The 19177-nt window shown below is 39.3% G+C and overlaps 1 protein-coding gene and 1 long non-coding RNA gene across 2 annotated transcripts in view; both read left to right on the forward strand.

Annotated features, from left to right (window-relative positions):
- DLGAP2 (DLG associated protein 2) overlaps positions 1-19177 on the forward strand; it is a 478821-nt gene that overhangs the window by 106847 nt on the left and 352797 nt on the right. The gene's annotated exons all lie outside the window — the stretch shown is intronic.
- On the forward strand, positions 11257-12353 carry LOC142408071 (uncharacterized). The gene is made up of 3 exons (XR_012775146.1): positions 11257-11384; positions 11509-11701; positions 12163-12353. It is a non-coding gene; the product is annotated as an uncharacterized LOC142408071 (long non-coding RNA).

Raw genomic sequence — 19177 nt, forward strand, 5'->3', positions numbered from 1 at the left:
AGACCCATCAGCAGCTTCTTGGAGGTAGCCACCCTATTTTGGAGGAGAGACTTGTCCAGAGAGTTGTCTGGACAGGCTGTGCATGTTGGCCTCACAGTAAGAGAATATTCCTTGGTGAATTTTATTTACTGGTGTTGATGTGTCACGGACCTTTGTGAACAGAACAGGTGATATTGGGGTAGGTTGTTTACAGCCTGTGGCCCAGGACTGAATAGAAATGGGTCTGTATGCGAGCCGGATTCAGAGGTTCTTGCTGTGACACTAGAAGAGTAATGCTGAGTATCCTAAATTCCTGGCGATGATCAGGATTATTCCTTCTGTCTCATTTCCAACCTGTCCCAGCTCTGGTTCTCCATCTCAGTGCTACTCACTTCCTCAGTTAGTCTCTGTCCCTCCTCCTCAGGATCCCCGCTCCTGGTTCACTCCTTCCTGAGGAATTCTGAGTCTCCACCTCTGAACTTCCCATTGCAGGCAATACTGGTGTTCCCTGGAAACCAGAAGCACTTTGAACCCAGTTTCTTAGTTTGGCTGTTCTTAGTAGGAGTATCCTTTTTTTTGTAGAGAGATTTCTAACCAGTGATCTCAGCCAACCAAAGCAAAGTAAGTCTTCAAAGGTTTGGATCAAGACAGTAAGGAATATATATTCTGGCCTTGGTGCTCACATTGCACTAGAGAGGCTGTTTGACAAGTTGTATATCTGTGTAGAAAACTTAGTGCCTGGAAGAAAAGGTCACAGCCTCTTGGCAATCATATACACACATCATAATAATAATGGGCATTGCTTATACGTGGGCATTCAAGTCTCTCAAGAAAAGTCTTAAAATATAAACAAGATATGCATATGCCCTGAATTGTTTCTTCATAGTGGTCTCACACACACACCCCTGAGGTCCTCATGTTTACCCCAGTAAAAAGACAAATGAAGCTAACAGTGACGTACTCTGTTTAAGAATAGAGGCTGTATTATTCTAATGGTCTTTTTCAATTAGTAACTTTGTTAATGCCGTATTTTCTGTACTGATCTTTGGCCATTTTCTTGGCTCAACCATTTTTTTGTGTGTTCTTCGGCAGAAGTTGTTCAAGTGCTTTCATTTTTCTTCCTAATACTTGATCACTCACAGCGAACACTCTGCAGTGCCATCTTGGCACAGCGATATTGCCTCTGCTGGAACTGGTGGGAACTTGGGATTGTGAAAGGGCATGGACACTGAATCACCCATATCTTGTATTCTGATGAAAAATAGTTACAGTGAATTACAGCTTGTTCTCACTTAGAATAATTTTGCTTAAGTGTTAGAATGACAGTAGTAATGCACTGGCAGCATCTGCGAGAATAGCTGAGGACGGAGTAGCGGGACTGGGAAAGGGCAGGGTTAGGTCCTGCTACGGCCCTGCCAAGGCAGGGGTGCCCCGTGCCGCAGTGGTCGCTGTTGTGTGTCCTCCAGAGGTTCCCAATTCTGCCAGCTTGTTCCTCAGCTTCTGCCAAATGAGCTTGAGTAAAGCAGAAATACACATTTTGTAGTGGGGCGATATGTAGCTACCTCTGTATTCTAAGGAAAATGGCAAAATTGCATATAGATAGACAATTTGGAGGAACGGAGGAGGCAGTAATTTTTCCACTAGTAGATTTATTGCTGCAAGGGGGAAGATGATAACCATGTCACCTAGGCCAGTGACATCTGGGATAGTTGAACTGTTTCTGTGTGATCATTGAACAGCTTAGTGCCGAACTTTTTGACACAGAGGATACTGTAGCACACCTCCAAGATCACCTATGACCAATATTTTTGACCTGAAATACAAAACTATAGAGATAAGGCAAGAGACCTTTGTGTGCAGAAGGGATTTGCCTACAGCATTTTAACTTTTTAGTGTATGAACTGTTTTCTCTTCATTGCAATTTAGAGAAATGTAGATTACCATTTACAGAAATTTCATTAGGTTATTATTTTGAATTAAGATACAAACAGGAAATATTTTTTTCAAATTTCAATCTTTCAATGAAATGTTAACATAAGAATATTTTTCTTGTTATCTCTAGTATTATTTCTCTGATACCTGGGAATAGAAGGAAAGGGCTTATTATTGTTATTCCAGTTAAGATCTCATACACATTCTTCATGACAGCACCTTATATTTTGAATATCACAAGGTGAATGGAAATAATTAGCTTTTAATCTGTCCTGTTGGATCTATGCCCAAAAGCCCAATCCATGTAAGGAAAATACCAATGCAAATTTCTTTCAGTGAAATCTTGAGGTCTGAGGAAGAAGTAATTTTCCTATTCTTACTTTAGTTTTGTCAATTAATATAAGTATCTCTCATCATCTGAATTTTGTGGAGACTTCTGGAGAAGTCTCAATATTATTACAGCATGATTCCAGAAAAAAGAAAAAAGCAGAGGCAGCAAGCATTATCAATTCCAGTGTTCATAATGCTCTGAAAGTTGAAGTAAAAAAAGGAGGCAGTCTGCGAGCAAGAGAGTCTGAAGTTTTATTTTCAATCACATTAGAGCTGCAGCTACTTTACCCCTTTGCACCCATTTGTTATATATGTACACAGTTGGACCAGAGGAAACCTCTGCAAGGAGGTCTGGATGGGTATCAGTGGCACAGAAGAAAACATTCTCTTTAATTAAAATGTGGCCCTATGCAAAGTAGGAGCCCCATGGAGAGTGAGAGTACAGTGAGGTTATAATTAGCATAGCTATACTCAGTTAAAGTGAACATCAAGCATAGGAAAATTATATGTAACTGACTGAACTCAGCATCTTGAAAATCAGGTTGTTAAATCAACTTTAGTGTCTGGGAATCTGATGTTTAGCTGTAGTTCATTTTCTCCCCCCACCCCCACCAGAGGTCAATAGTCTATTTTTTTTACCTAAAACATCTATTCTGACTGCTGTTCCTGAAAGCAAAAAAGTGCCCTTTTATGATATTTGATGATCATGTTTGCAAACTTTAGTCCCAAAAAATGACCAAATTCCCTTCCATGTGTACTAGTTCAAGCAGGGCTTCCCTTAGACTATGTGGAAAGCCTGTGTGGGGAAACCCACAGCTTCATTTTAGGACTAGTTCTCTTCTCAGGTTTTCCACTTGCCCATGCAAATGTCAGATGAACAAGTATCTCCAACAGGCTCTCCTTTCTTTCTCCTTCTCGCATTCTGTGCAACCCTTTATCTGTTTGCTGGCAAGCAACAGAGCACACTCTGTCACATTTGTGTCCAGTCCATAGGGAGCATGCTGTCTCTTTTCCTGAAAAATACATGACAGATTCCCTGTACCCTCTCCTTTTCTTGTCTCTGCTCTTGCTGCTGCCTCTCTTGCTTGTTGCAGAGCGGGCCCAAGCTCTGACTTGACCTACCTTCTGTGCCATCTTGAGCAGTGCTTGCTAGGAGATTCTAACTGCTGCCTGTGTTGGATGGAGCAGTTTGAGTCATGGGGAATCCCATTGCTGAAGTATGATGATTTCAGCCTCGTGGACCAAACAGAAGTTCCTTAACTCTGTCATTGCTCAATGAAACAAGAGCTTTAGTGGCCAATGCACTGCTTTCAGCCACCTCTTCCTTGAAGTAAAGCCTTGAGGACGAATACTGTTCCTAATTAGTAATAGAAACATGCTTTTTTCTTTAGTTTTGTACAGACAAATAATGATTATCTTGGATCTAAAGCTTCAGCGCAATGCCATTTCATTCAGGGGTGTTAGACACAGTTCCATTGTCCTTCAGTAAGGATATGGCTACTTCAGCTCTCTGCTGGAAACCTAAATTACTCCTAAATGGGTAAGCAGTATGTTCACACTCAGGACAGTGCATAACAAGCAGGCAAATTAGCCAAGACAAGGCCCAGTGTACAATCTAAAGGAAGCTCTTGATCACCAAGAATACCTTATTAGTAAAAAAAGATCAGTCTTCTGAGAATACCACCTGGTCACCATGCATTAACTTCCTACAGCATGAAAACATGTTGGTTCTGCACACCTGGTCATTGCATGTTCTTCCAGGCTGGAAGCTCTTCAGTACATCACTAAGCAGTTGCAATTGAAACTAATCATCCCTGAAATAAATCATCCCAGAACCACCCTTTGTGGCATTCAAACTACCCTGAATTAGCTAATATTATTTTGCACAAACTCCCTACAGGCTGAAATGAATCAAGATATTAGCATGATGCCCGGCGGAAAAGGACCTGGGGGTGCTGGTGGACAGCCAACTGAACATGAGCTGGCAATGTGCCCAGGTGGCCAAGAAAGCCAACAGCATCCTGGCTTGTATCAGAAATAGTGTGGCCAGCAGGACTAGGGAAGTGATTGTCCCCCTGTACTCGGCACTGGTGAGGCCGCACCTCAAATACTGTGTTCAGTTTTGGGTCCCCCACTACAAGAGAGACATTGAGGTGCTGGAGCATGTGCAGAGAAGGGCAACGAAGCTGGTGAAGGGTCTGGAGCAGAAGTCTGATGAGGAGCGGCTGAGGGAACTGGGACTGTTTAGCCTGGAGAAAAGGAGGCTGAGGGGAGACCTCATCGCTCTCTACAACTACCTGAAAGGAGGTTGTAGAGAGGTGGGGGTCGGTCTCTTCTCCCAAGTAACTAGTGATAGGACAAGAGGAAGTGGCCTCAAGTTGCACCAGGGGAGGTTTAGACTGGATATTAGGAACAATTTCTTCACCAAAAGGGTTGACAAGCATTGGAACAGGCTGGCCAGGGAAGTGGTTGAGTCACCATCCCTGGAAGTATTTAAAAGATGTGTAGATGTGGCACTTAGGGACATGGTTTAGTAGGCATGGAGGTGTTGGGTTGACGGTTGGACTCGATGATCTTAGAGGTCTTTTCCAACCTTAATGATTCTATGATTCTATGAGCTTGTAGACTTAACACATCCACACAAGAGGTATCACCATCATATAAATTTTTCACTAACAGAACTATCAAAAACCTTGCGTTTTAGACCATGCCCTTGCACATAGCAAGATGTAACATACTTTATCTGGTGCACCAATTAGCCACAAGATAAATACTATGAACCATTGTTCTTGGCTCGTATATCTATTTTGAGATTTACTATTCCTATTTTGGACCCAAAGTGCACTTCTCAGTGTGTCTCTGCTTCCCCTGCACACATGAATAGTGGGCTAATAACAGGTATTCATGTCTATCCATAATGCTTATTTTCCTAGTAAGACCTCTTTTGTTGCCTCTTTCTAGTTCACCAATAGATGGTGTAGAAAGTGCTGATAATTCTTTAAAGATTCATTCAGCTCATAGCTTTATTGTAGGTTAATTCTGGCCTGGAATAAGTTGCATAATATGATAGCAGCTTTATAATTGGTAAATAAAATAAAAATACATTCAAGTGCCTTCACTAAACAAGGCATTTGACAAAAAGACTTCCTTTTACCTCAGCCATTCTTTGGTGCTCTAGCATTAAAGAAAATTTTTTGGAATATACAATTGTACACAGCTGTTTGGTAGGAGGAAGTGGGGGTGTTGTCAGTGAAACACATAAGTTTTGCATGCAAAGACTACTATTTTTGTTGTGCATTAATATTCAGTTTTGTTAAAGTTAAAGTGAATCAAGAAGAAACAAGTGTTGTGATGAACAGATTCTTGACAGTTATCAATTCACTGGCAGTGATTTCATGACTAAATGTCCTTGTCTTAGTGTATAGCCTGCAGAATTAATGGCAATGTGTACCTCTCAGAGAATAAAATGAAACCCAATATGATGCAGGGATTTATTTTTTCCTTACAACTATTATATTGTTATGCTTTATTATTCCTGAATCTCTGTATCATGAAATGTGAAATTAGATTTGTTTGGGTTTAGCTACTTGGCGTTCTTAAGCTTTGTGACATAGGAACTACAAGTTGAATGTAAATGTTATTTATGTTTGTTTAGTACTTCAGTAACGTAGTCTTCAGTGTATAAAAGAACGAGGCTTACAGAACAGAGTTCAGATGGAGTGAATAATAAAATATGCTTTCTCTTTATAGGTGAAATGAGTAACCACTGTGTAGTTTAGTAATCGTAACTGTCTTGCTCTTACCTGCTTCTCTCCTCTCTGTATTCTGTCAGGGATTGTCTTTCTCCAAGGCAGTGATTTGCACACTTGATTGCTGAATGGTGATCTTATAATGCCACTGGAATCTGAGCGTTATGGGAACAGTCCTAGAAATATAATGGCTCGAGCATTTAAGCTAGCTTTTACAGTCTCTCTTCTTTCTGTTTCTTTTTTTCTTTTTTTTTTCCTTTTCCTCCCAGAATTACAAACCACTTGGTAAACATAGGCTTGAAAGGTCATTTAGAGCAGAAACACTTTTAGGTTCTTATTTTTCCTCAAAGACTGAAAAGTGAGGGAAGACTCAAACAGAAAAAGTGGACTCTGCCATGGGTACTCCTCACTGTCCCATGCTTAAAGGGGATAGGGGGAACCTCTCCAAACTTCCTCTGCATCAGAACAGAGTTCAATCATAATTACATAACCACATTCAAACAGGTCCAAAAAAACCCCACCCAAAAGCCCTGCTAAGGGCATACAGCGAGGTATTTAAATATTTAATGTAGCGTGCTTCCTTTCTGTTGGAGCGAGGCTACGACATGTTCCAAGCATCGGAATAAGCCCCGAGCTGGTCCTATCCCTCTTCCTGACCTCCAGTCATGGGCACATGAGATTAACAAGGGAATAAGCGCTACGTGACCCTTCCTGAAGTTAGAAGAGCTGAAAGGTTGACTTGAATTATTGATGCATAAGGTTGCCATGCAGGTTAAGCCAGCTTTGTGAACCTCTCACCTACACAGACATCTTGTTCTGCTATGTCCCTTGTACCTATCGCAGGAAGTGAGGGGCTGGGGGGGAAAGAGCTGGTGCAAGGGTAACCTTCCTGTGAGCAGAGGGGTCTGCAAAGATTTCTTCCTTGTTCATTTGCAACCAAAAGCCTTACAAATTGCTTGGTCTGAGGGCAGAGAAGACCTTTTCCCAGGGACTGAGGTATCTGCTCCAAGCCTGCAGAGGTAGACTAATACCATTTGGCTAGAGGAAGGTAATTTTGATTCATAGTATACGCAAAAGGATTTCAGTCTCTTCAGGGAAAGATAAGCCAGAAGATTTTCAAAATAATAATGTGTTTTCTAACCTGAAACCCTTCTGTAGACAATCTGAAAGTATTACTGTACCTAGGCATTTTTAAATTTTTTTTAATTGTTTGATTATTTATGATAACTTATAATGCAGTAGCGCTAATAAGGCATAATTAGCAATGAAGTCCCTTTTCATTGCACACAAAAATGACTGTGCTGTGAAGAGTTAAGCCTCTCTTCTGCTCAAAGTTGTTGGAGCTCTCCCCCTCCCCCTTTTCTCCTTGAACAGGGTGCCAAGAGTGATACCTGTGCCCATTGTAAATAATGATAGACCTGGTGGGAATTGCCTGAACCTGCATTTGCTTTCTCTTAAAAAAGAGAAAGCAAATAATGTCTCTTAAATAATGTCTTACTGAAGTCCATTTCTCCTGGCTGCTTAGAAGAGAGGCCAGGTTGCTTGTGCTTGTGGTTGCTCATGCTTCAATCTCTTCTGCTGCTTATAGCTTGAGCTTGCTGTTTGTTTTGCACATTTTGCCACTCTCACAGTGCCTTGTTAAACATTTTATACCAGACGGATGAATAAGCAGTTGGTGTCTGTCCTTTTCACCCAGCCAGATATGACTCTAAATAAAATACCTGCTCAGAAAGAAAAAGAAAATTGGGAACTAGAAAACAAGTCAGTCTTTCAACTGAGCAACAAACTGCGGTCATATGCTTGAGGACAGATTTTAACCCCAGTTAACCACAATTCATCTGTATTTTGACATGCTCCTGGCACAGAATGGACAACGAACATCAAATACAGCTTCTGAAAGAGCACTTTTCTGCTGGGGCGCCTGTACGGTCCTCCCAGCTATGACTTGAGGATCCCAGACTCATCATAGCTCCTGGTAGCTGGACTAGTCTTTTCACAGAACTAGAACAGACTTAAAGATTTTCCTTATGCTATTTTTTTCCTTTATTTTAGAACCACTAAATTACCATTTTTCAATGATATTTTTAAAACATAGTCTTCAGTGCTTGCAATTTTTTTTCATGAACTAAAATTTTGCTTTTATGACACATTTTAAGTTACAAATAAGTCAGTATGGACTTTCGAGATGCATTTTGCAGTTGGGGTAAAATATGGATATCAAGATGGAGTTACAGGCTTAAAGACATAAATATATCAGTAATTCTGTTGATTATGAACCCAGAGGGTCTATTGCAATTGCCTTGCTTGATGTTTTATATAATGCAGTTCATGGGATTTCCTTTAAATAATACTTATTTGAAATGGACTCTATCTTTTAGATGGAAAAAAAATCTGATTATGATTTAAAAAATACAGCCATTTTTCTTTTTATCATTGTGTTCCTAATGCACATCTGAGCCAGATGCTTAGCAGCAGTTTAGTTTAGTGCCATTTCAATCCCCAGTAAAACTTTTTGATAATCGTGTTGCAGAAGCATAAATACCTAGTGCCTTTATGGGACTTTATATTAATTAAGCTGAAATTATTTCTTATTTCCTAATGTAGTGGTTCTGTAGTGTTCAATCAGATAGTTGTTACTGTCTTTGTCTTTATATCTTTCTGTGTATTTGCATTTCCTGAAAATGGCTTTGTTTCGAGTAACAAACTTTTTACTTCTAAGAAAAACAAGGCAAGACACAAATCACTTAGAGAGTTCCTGACAATACTTGCAGATCTTTTATACTGAAAAATGTGAAATCATTAAATTTACCATACAGTGTGCAATTGTAGGCAGGAGAGAGAGTGCTGGTTTATTGGTTGTTGGATTTTTTTTTCTCTTCTTTTTTTCTTTTTCCACCCATTATGGAATTGATACTGTACCCAGGACTCCAGTGAAGTAGCACAAATAAAAATTCAATGTTTTCCAAATAAAATAATCTTTAATTGTTTTTCTCAGTAAGGACTTTTTCCACCTCCACACTAATAAGCATTCTTCTGTGTTTCAACTAGCTACCCACTCACTTTCTCTCTTTAAAGAATCGGCTGTCCCAATTACCATTGAGAATTTTCAGTCTCTCATTAAATTCGGAGCAGTAGGCAATTTAATCAGGTGGTGATCGTGTAACGTTACAGAAAATGACCTTTACAAAGCTTATTTTACAAATTTGGATACTCTGTTTTATCAAACATATTCTTAGTGTTTAGTTAGTTTACAGTTCTGTTTGGAAAGAAGAAGTGACTTGTAGACAGCACTGGTATATGTTAAAAAGTACAAAAGTATATTTCTCTCTACATTTTTTGTCTTTAATTTGAAGTGTCATGTCTTGCACGTCAAGCAAATATGAACACAACACCTGCCCCCCCCGCCCCCCTTTTGGACAAGTTGAAACTGAACATGGAGCTGACTGAGGATGCAGGACGTTGGCTACAGCATCATTCCTCAGAAGAAAGCCATATTCTGGCTTTTTTTTTCCCTAGTCAGACTATCATCTCCCATCACTTGCAAAGAAGGAACCCTCTTGCAGACGGAGGTTTTACGTTGCGAGTTGTGACTCAGAGCATCCCCGTGGGCTGTGGGAGTGGAGCTGAGGTGTCCATGGGAGCTGCAGAGAGCAGAAGGTGGATGTCTCCCGGCCTTCCACGGGGCTCAATGGGCTCTGCCGCACGGCCGGGGACACGGTGGCTCAAGCAGCTTCCAGAGAGCCCTTTTCCAGAAATCCCTGGACACTTAAGGCATCACTCTGTCAAAAAGTGTGCTTCAACTAGGGCCAATATATAGAGTAGGAAAGCTGCCAGGCCAAAATGAGTTTTATGCTGGCATAGCAGGGTTTGGCATGGCATAATTGTAACGAAGCACACTGAGCCATTCGGTGTGATTGCTGCCTGCATCCACTAGGAGCTGGTAAATTATAACTACCCTGATAGAAATGAGCCATTGCAAATTTAGTTTTTAGTTTAGCAAATTTAGTTGTGTAGCACAACCAAGATCTAAAGCAACTGTCTTTCCTTTGTTGTATTCAGATCACAAATCTGTTGGGTTTTTTTCTCCCTGTTCATGAAACTACAAGCACACATAGTCCTTAAAAATTCTGGAATTTGCAGCCTGACCCTTAGGCTCAAAACCCTAAACCAGCTCAGCCATGGGGCTTTTTATGGATAATCCAGACCAGTTAAAGCTGTCTACTCATATGCCATTTGGAAGCTCTATATCTAGAGTCTGCATCACACAAGGTGAATAGCAAGTTGGGTAGGTAGGATTTGACTTCTGAGAGTGCATATATTGCCTCTTCTCCTCTAGCACTAATGTAAATTGAGCGTATGCCCTGGGGTATAAGATCCAGTATATTTTGTATTTCTTTCTTACACACTAGCATGCTCTGAGGATCTAAATATCTTTTTCATATTGTATTGCATTGAGTTATGTAGTGGAACATTACTTAGCACTGCCAGCCAGTGAGGAAGATATGACATCCTCTTCTGTGCATGCTGATCTCTGAATTCCTTTAACATCATCATCGTATGTTTCTTCAGATAGGCCTCTCTCACATATCTGTATCAGAAATACAAAAGTATTTATGCCAAGGAGGCAGGACGACATTGTAAGAGGGGTAACTTAAAGGCGTTATTGTTATAGCAGTTCTACTTAAATTTTGATGATGAAATCTGAATCAATTCCTTGCAGGAAAAGAATACCAGTTTCATGAGATCAGAATTAACGAAGATGCACCAATTTCTTCCCTTTTTGGGTTAAAGAAATTAACAAAAAATAGTATGCCAAAATTTAGCATCCAAGTTCTACCCTTTCGTATTTCCTGAGTACACATCCAGGAAGAAAATTTGACAGTGAAGCAGTATTTAATACTCTTTCTTTCACAGTTATTGAATAACGAAAATTTTCAGCAAAATAAACCTCAGGAGAGAGGCCAAACTCAAGAGCAACTAAGTGGAAATTAAAAACCAAAAGAGAGAACTTTCAATGGCTATTTACCTGAAGAGAAGTGGATTCCATGCGCTGTCTTCTGGATTGAAAATCACTTTTACAAAATATGAAACCAGAACATTAAAATACTAGCCACTGATACTCACACAATACTGTCATTTCTTGAATATTTTAGGATTCTGCTTTGAGCTGTTGTTTCTAAGCAACACATCAGGCAGTGTTGCACTGTTTCATATGACTATAAAATATATACATTTTTAACCTAAATAGTGAAGTTGCTAAAACCTTTGAAGATACCTGGGTTAAACGGTGGATTAGTTGCCAGAAGACTGATATCTGATTGTTTTGACTCCTCACTATGAGACTCAACTGGGAATGCTGCTCATCCAAAACTCACATTGAAATGGGAAAAAAAGGTAAGATTAACAAACAGTATGCTTTTAATATCTTACAGCACCTGAAATTACTAATAAGTTTTTTAAAAAAGATATTGTGTTCAATAGGGCATGGTTTTAAGGACATACCTTTATCCTTATTCAGAGATGTGAATGACTGAGTCCTAACAAGACATGAATTGAAGAAAGGTCTGGAGGGAATTTTACAGATGTCCTAGTCATGAGAAACTTTGCAAAAAGCTTGTGAAGCTGCCCACAGATTTGAAGCTGTGAGAAATCTGAAATGCCATGGATGACTATGACGCTACTTAAAATTGCTGAGGTTAATGGACTGCATGGTAGGTATTATGAATGTCACTTAACTGCGCTGCTTTTACAGAACAGTTTTCCTCTTCTAATAATTTTAATTATGAAGCATACGTATTCTGAGACAACATAATGGATGCTATTGTTCCATTTGTGAAAACGCTTGATGTTTATCAGTGCTGGTCAGGCACAGCATACTGCATAATTCTGCTGTACTTAATTTTGTATTCTACATAATACAGCACTACTTCAGATACACTTTTTTTGCATGCTGGTAGAACATCACGGTTTTCTTCTCCATATTAGAACATACAGTAAAAAACTGTTCCCACTTTTATCATAGTCAAGAATGCAAAGTGCACCTCATTCAATACCTTCATTATTTTAGAAAACGAGTGAAGGCTTTCTTCAGGCTAGTGAGTATTCTTTCTGAAGAAAATAATTCTGATCTTCAGTATCTGAGAGTTTCTAATTACTGTTTTTTTCCCAACAGGTCTCCTGTCTTTTATCCCCTACAGAACTAATTTGGACTAAATCAAGACATAAGCAAACTTACCAAATGTCATGCAACTAGTGGCATGGGCATAAGAGCTGGTAGATGGCAACAGCTATGGCGAGTAGAGTTCGACAAAGCGGTCTTAACTCCTACCTCTTCCCTTCTTTTTCCTCTGGGACATGCAGATGAGAGCCTTTCAGTTTTGTCCTGGATGTGCAAATATGTATGTCTTAATAAAGACCACTGAAAATTTCTATTTGTCAGTTTTGATGTTTTGTTCTTGTTGTCGTGAGCAAATGAAGCCAGCAAAGACCTCTCTCACTGACATACATCACAAAGCGCTTTCTACAGAATGATAAGATTTCACAAAATATTTGTTGCCTCTATGCAGAGATATATTACTCTCAGATTTGAATTATTCCTAGAATTTTACTGGTCCACCCTCACCCCCGTACAATTGATGCTGATTGTGTGGGATATCTCCTGATCCCCACCCCATAACCCACTTTAAACTGACTGAAACATTTGGGATTGGGAAGGATTTTTCATTTATTGTTATGACAGCAAAATTTTGAATTTAATAGAGATTGACTATACCTCACTATTTTAGGAGCTGAAAATCCCTTTTTCTGTAATGTGTAAGTCCTACCAGATTCTAGCAGGTTCAAAGCTCAAGTAAAGTACATATTCTAAAAGTTTTGTCATTTGAGTTGCATTTAGCCATTTCTGAAACATTGTGAATAAAACATTCCCTGCCTCTACCTTACAAGCAAGGAAGCATTGATTTGGAGACAAGTGCTTGAAGATTTCCTCTGCTGTTCATTGCTCTGAGGTACTAAGTTACAGAAATTCCTATAATGTTCCACTCCCTCATGCCCATCCCTAACAAACTGTTTTATAGAAGGCTTTAAATTAATAAATATTACAACAATAAAATTTACAGTTATTATTCAGCTCCTTATTCAGTTGCTGTCTGTCCTGTGAGTACTTCCAGACTGGATAAAGGATAGAATTCTCTCCCTGCACTGGTGTGGCAAAAAAGGGCACACTAATTACATATGTTAACAGATTGGTTTAAAGACATACCTCACAAAAATGGTGGATATAGAAAAAGTGAAAATAATAGTTCAGGAAAAAATGTGGAAGCTGTTGATGCTAAGTATGCCTAAAGCACTGCAATTCGGGAAGAACTCCATTGGGTGCTCCATATGCTTGTTCTCTGTGAATGTGTAGTTTTGGCTTCCTTTGAATGATCTGCGTGCGAAGGAAAAAAGCAACCAAAATGCAAGTTTTGTTTCCTGAATGGAGAAATAACTTTGAGCCTTTTACACACACACCTTTTGAAAATGTCTTTTTAATCCACAGTTCTAATTTGGCTTGGACTCAGTCTTCTGTGACACATCTTTGAAGTTGTTTTGAGTTAGAAATATATATTTATATATATTTTTAGCTTAGTACTGGCTGAAAATTATCTTATTGCTAGTGGTCTATGTAAGATGAATCCAGTCCCTGAAAAATGCCATTGTAATAGACAGAAATCTATTCCATTTTATTATTTTCAGAAAAAGATCATTTTCTGAGCCCAGTAAGGATTGTCTTGCCACCTCATTTAGAAGGGTGGCCCCATTAACACTCATGATGTGGGAAGTATGAGCAAAGGCTACTGCTGCTGTCAGGGCTCTATTGGCTAAAAGAGGGCTAAGAGTCTGGAAAGTGCAGGCATAGTTTCCCTTCATTATTATTGTAAGTAGGCATGCTCTGTAATGGGGCTCTATAGGGAAAAAAAATTCCCTTCCCGAATCCCATTAGCCCAGAGCTCTGGCATGTATATGTCAGGTAGTATATGTATAATGTAATATGCCATTAATTTACCTCATTCAGTGGGTTTTCAAAGTTTCTATCTTAAAAGCCAGTGACCTGAAGCTTGTTTTCTGTGCTACTTTTTGTGGAACCCTTAGTCCGAGGAGCCATAGGAATCTGGATCATAAGAAAACCACTGAGCTCCTTCTAGTAGCTGGAAAGTCCATCATATTCTTCTGTATTTATCTCACAAATCTCTGTCTCAGTTTCCTACGGCATTCATCCAAAGTCACCCAGGAGGCAGGAACTGGGTCTCCTAACTGGCAGCTGTTTCCCTGGCATCTGTTTTTGATCAAAAGGCTACGGAATTTGATTCTGTAGTTCTTGGAAACATATGGCCTCTCCGAGCATCCATCTCTTCTCTTATGAAACAACAATAAAAAGAATATATTCACAAAGATATTTTAGGGGTTAAGTAATTAATGTTTTGAGTAGCTTAATGCAGAAGCACTTTGTATGATTAAGTACTGTTTTAATTAATTAGTTTAGGAGTTTGATAATGTTCTTCATGGGCTCCTGCTGTGGTTTGTTTCGAAGAATGCTGTTTGGTCTTCCCATGGAAGTATAAAGGATGGTACGCCCAGAACACAACCACAGCCCTCGTCTCAGTCCCTCCAAATGAGACAGGACTCATTAGCCATTAGAGAAGTTCAGTTTCTTTGTATGTAAAAATGTTGGAACCCAGAGGAACTATTGGTGCTGTTCAGCAGGACTGTGTACATGACTGTCCATGATTTAATCGCAACTGCCTATATTCCTAGCACTCCTCTTGATCCTTGGAACTAATAGCCCAGATAGCTGTCTTAAAGTATACCTGATATACTTGGTATAGAGTATCCTGAAATAAAGTCTGGGGGGATTCTATCAGGTCTTCCCAATTGGCTCATTGTAGCCAGCTTGCATCCCATTTAGACTACTTGGGAGATGTCAAAGGGACACAGAGAGAGTCAGGCCCAATACCTAAATTCTCATCTAACAGCAGAAATAAAAATAATGGTATGTGGATGTGCAAGTTGGTACACCTAAACAATAATGGCTTCATTTTCCAAGCTACTCTTCCCACTGAATATTGCAGATAAGGCACTATTTAGAAAGGCAATGCTGACTGTGATGGGTAGTAGTCATGCCAAGAGCAAGTATGGATCACTGTCCTTTTACATTTCAGGTGTAAAGAGAACTCTTTGGTAAACATATCTGTTCTTCAATAAATGAAAGATGGAATTGCAGTCTCTTTTATGAGAAACTCAAATAATCCATGTTCACACCAAGCTCAGATTTTGGAGGCAGCACCCTTCAATTATAGGGGCATATGTACATTTGGATAGGAAAAGTAGACAGTGAAGTATAATTTTTGGTGAGAAAATACTGCCTGCCCTGTTTTTTCTACGTCTTAAAGAGAGAAGGAAAGAGTTTATTTCTTGGTACAGTTCAGATGTATCTCTTCTTCCAAACTGACATGCTTTTGCCACGTTATTGCTTTGCGCCTTGAGGCCGCCATGCTTACAATGCCTCAAGTATTTGAGGAATTTTAGCCACAGAGGTAGTTCCCTAATGCCTGAAAATCACTGCTATCTAGCTGTAGGTGGATGGTCACCTCTGAGCCTTAAATTTAGCCTGTTAATCTATGCAAATGCTGAAACTCAGCTCTACTTTTAACTTTTCTCCACTTTGCATTGGTTCACTTGTGCTCATCTTCAGTTGTTAGCTCTCTGCCTGGTGGCTAGCATGATGGAGCCTGATTCCAGATTGTGGCTTCTAGATGCTATGGAAACAGAAATAAATATTTTTACCATTTTTTGTATTTCATATTATGTAAGTGCACTAGTAACAATGCATGGCACAGGGAATGCAGTAATTGAATGTGCTGTGCAGAGCTTACTCTTTGTTGCTTAGCAATTAAATGTATGCACGTAGCAGCAGCACTGACAAGAATGCTAATAAAAGGTGACAAGTTATATCTCCAGAAAAAATTACACAATTAAGAAAAAAATCTCTGACAAGATACAGGAGCAGCAGCAAATGGTACATACTGATGTCTTGTCCCTCCTGAAGGCAAGATCTTCAGGTACTGGCCACTAGAGGGGCTGAGATGATGGGAATAGAAGGTATCCACATTTATAGCATGGGCTACAGACACACAGTTGTGCAAACATCATGGTAAGGCTTTTCGTTGTTGTTGTTCTTGTTGCTTTATTATTTGTACATATTTTTCTCTGTAAAATGTCTAGAAACCTGTTCTGTTTTCTTTGTTTCATTTTTCTCCTTGGTGTTCAGGTTTGCAGATTTTTCACAGCATCTCTTTCAATCGAATTTCTGACTTTCCTAGCAGAATGTTGTGTCACAGTATAAGGTTTTATTTATATAACATGATGCAACCTATCGTGTTAACGTAAATAGATTTCTCTATAAAATCGGTTCTTTAAGAATACCAAACTGCTTCATTTTTTTTTAATTCAGAGCAAACATGAAGCAGAGGAACTGCATTGTAGGCTGCAATTCTCAAAAAAGCCCAGCATTTAAAGACTCCTTTCTTTCTGGGATTTGTATGCTTAACCTTTCGCTCCTTCTCTCTCATCTTTAGTCTTCTTCCAAAATCTCTGTCACTTGCGTTGTGCTCAGGAAGTGCACCGCTTCTTGGACTGGTTAATACTTATTAAAACACTCGCTTTGCTGTGGGTAAACATAGTCATCAGGCTTATTTTAGAGCTTTTTCTGAACCGGCTTGACACATTGTTGCATGAAATTCTTTGCACTACATTAAGAGAATCATATACAGGCTGGAAATAATTGCTCTTAAATTGTTTATTAACGTCTGTGGTATTTAGCAAATATTTGTAGTTATGTGCAGGATTTCAATACTTTTTCTTCTAGCAATTCTTTTTGGGTTTTTTAGAGCTTTCCCTCATTAGATTTCTGCTCACCAAAGTGCTGATTCTGCACTTGACAGTCTGCCTGCATAGTGAATTGCAGGATCTGGGCCCAATTTTGATCTATTTATATTATAGTCCATTTCATTTTAACTGAATGCAAATACTAATTTGGCCGTACTTGCTTTCACCGTTATCTCAGGTTGTGCCAAATCATCAGACAGTCCATTTGGAGTTTGGCGGGCTTTGCTGAAGCTCCTGCATTTTTGGTCAAGTGCTATTGAAAAATGCTGCTATTTATCAAACAAAACTAGCCTAACTCTCGGCTTGGTTCGACAATCCCAGTTTCCTATCCCATGCCTTAGCAAATAAGATGGACCCTGAATCAGTGCGGATCAGATTGCATTCTGTGTAAATAAAATGAATCTAACTTCTTTTAATTCATGTACTATACCTCTTAAGAAATAAAAATGAAAACATACAGTAAAAATAATGATGACAAATAAGAACATTACTTGACTTCTCTTCCCTGGCTTCTTTACGAGTGTATTGATAGAGCAGTAATTGAGATAAGTCTGCACACAGAGCAATGCTGTCATATGATGCAAGCAGCAAAAGGCTATTCAGCGAGATTTTTTGAGCTAGTCCACCTTATGTTCACTTCACTTGTTATGTGTTTTCCAGAAAGGAGTCTTTTAGCATGAGTTAAGCAGACGGGAATTATCCCATACAGATGAAACTATATCTTGACCCCAAGCCAGCTAGGGTAAGGAAATGATAGCACAAGATAGAAAGGGAGTAGAAGAGCAACAGATCATTGTGCTAAAATATCTTGTGTGCATTTGGTTGTGATCTTTTTAACGAGATGGTTTACAACTTGTTCAGGACATTGAATCAAACATCCGGAAAAGGAAAGATTTGAATCCACTGGGATGATATAAAAACAGATTTCCCTGATTTCTCTCTTCCCTTTTCCTCTGACTCCAGTAAATGTTATCATGGCAAAATAAGCTTTGAGACAATCAGTTTCATTTGTGGAATACTTTTCTCCAAAGGCTGCATTTTGAAAGCTGTTTCCAGATAAGCCTGTGCTATCCAGAAGTAACAGAAATATTTCATGCTGTAGAAAGATTTTTTTAAACATATTTATGTATTCCTTCCTTCCCACGTTACCTGCAATGACATGCAAACATGGTGTGCGCATGTGTGTATATATGTATGTGTGTGCACATATATGATGAAATGTGAAAAAGCAAATACTTTATAGAAATGTCTACTTAAATGTCTGCCTGAAAATGCATGCAGTATGTTCTTTTTTAAGTAGCCTCCTCCTGGTAGTACCTTCACTCAGATTCTCACCATTCCCATGTAGTGTTCTGTAAATACCCTGTGAGAATGACTAGCAGGGAGGATGATCTTGCATAACAGGCAGCTGACTAATTTAGACCAGGAACATTGATCTACAATGACTGAAATAGTCTCAGTCTTGTTCTGATTTCAACATTTGAAGTTTTGGAATTACACTCATGGATACTTCCGTAGTCCAGTCTCCAGAAGTCACTGTTCATATATTCTACCATTTTCAGGTATAGCAAGAAAGGGACAAACCATTCCAAATATCACAGAAAGGGTAGGATTTTGTGTGTCGTCTGTGTTCCTGACACAGAGAGAGGGCTATGTTAAATTTTTTAAATGACCTCTACCTTATACCACTTCTTTAGATATATACCATAATAGACCATCTTCTCCATCTTTCTGAGCATGCTACCTTGTCCTCCATACTTTATTCACCTGTCTGAGCACTGTGCCTTGACCTAAGCCATTCTTCTCTATTATCCAATTAGATTAATTCAGGTTTTCATAAAGAGACTGCCTCCAAAAACTTATTGAAATAATGAAAGTCTGTTGTCCATCTCTCACCTGTATCTTCTTCAGTTTTGGACCACCCAAGTAAAGCGTGGGACTGTGGGGTATGTTTCAGAAGTACACTAATGGTGCCACTTCTGCAGCCATCTAGCCCACTGGTTTTTGAGTCATTGATTTAAATCAGTGCCGGACACTGCTAAGCCGGACACTGCAAAGAGGCAGGACTTGCTCGAGGACTGGTCTATTCTGAGTCTGAAGCCAAGGAAAGAAGCTGAGCTTGCAAGGTGGGAATGTCTTTGAGCATAAGTGATTGCTAATGAGTAGAGCCGCTTGGAGGTCAGCTCCGGTGTTTTCATTTGATTGATACCCAACTCTTACTATAGGTGTTTATACAGATTCAGTGCCATTGAGTAATACGT

Source organism: Mycteria americana, chromosome 3 (genome assembly GCF_035582795.1).
Source record: "Mycteria americana isolate JAX WOST 10 ecotype Jacksonville Zoo and Gardens chromosome 3, USCA_MyAme_1.0, whole genome shotgun sequence".
In the NCBI taxonomy this organism is placed as follows: Eukaryota; Metazoa; Chordata; class Aves; order Ciconiiformes; family Ciconiidae; genus Mycteria; species Mycteria americana.